The sequence below is a fragment of the Etheostoma spectabile genome, chromosome 17 (genome assembly GCF_008692095.1).
Source record: "Etheostoma spectabile isolate EspeVRDwgs_2016 chromosome 17, UIUC_Espe_1.0, whole genome shotgun sequence".
Classification (NCBI taxonomy): Eukaryota; Metazoa; Chordata; class Actinopteri; order Perciformes; family Percidae; genus Etheostoma; species Etheostoma spectabile.
The window spans coordinates 22608869-22609565 of NC_045749.1; the positions used below are offsets into that span (position 1 = coordinate 22608869).

Sequence of the window (697 nt, forward strand, 5' to 3'; positions counted from 1 at the left end):
CTTTTCCTGGTTTTAAAGGCTGCATTACATTAAAGTGGGGCATTACAGTAAAAAGGGGCAGAGAAGTCCTTGACATTGTGGTTTTGTTGTGGAGGCCTAAGCCATTCAAGATGAATTAGCAAGGCAAGCCGGTGTTATCTGTACAGCACATCTGAGCAGCAAGGCAACCCGGTGCTTTACATTAAACACAAAAACATAAAACTTTAAGGAGCAGTTAAAACAGTTACAAAAAACATAACTTATAAATACAGCTGAAACAGAATAAGACCGGTATGATAACATAAGATAATATATACTTTATTAATCCCACACTGGGGAAATTCTTGTGCTACAGCAGCTCAAAAGAAGAAAAGAATACACACATCAGAATAATACAAATACACATTATATAGACATAGGAGAAAAAGTGTAAGAAATAAAAAATATATATAATTAGTTCTAATAGTAATAATACAAACATCTTTACACAATGAACCCCCTTCTATAAACAGACAGTATATAAACACAGATACAGATGAGTAAGGTGCAGATGAATAGGAAAGACATATTGCACAGTTGGAGGTAACACAGAGTAATAAATAAATATACAGTATATGCATAGTGCAGAATATTGTCCAGTGATGGCTCATATAGCAGAAACAGCTAGCAGAGCTCCATTAGGATGTTGCATTAAAGAGTCGGACTGCTGCTGGATTAA

At 35.0% G+C, this 697-nt stretch overlaps 1 protein-coding gene across 1 annotated transcript in view; it reads left to right on the forward strand.

Annotated features, from left to right (window-relative positions):
* Nucleotides 1-697, forward strand: part of LOC116705657 (WD repeat domain phosphoinositide-interacting protein 3) — a 14069-nt gene that overhangs the window by 3608 nt on the left and 9764 nt on the right. The gene's annotated exons all lie outside the window — the stretch shown is intronic.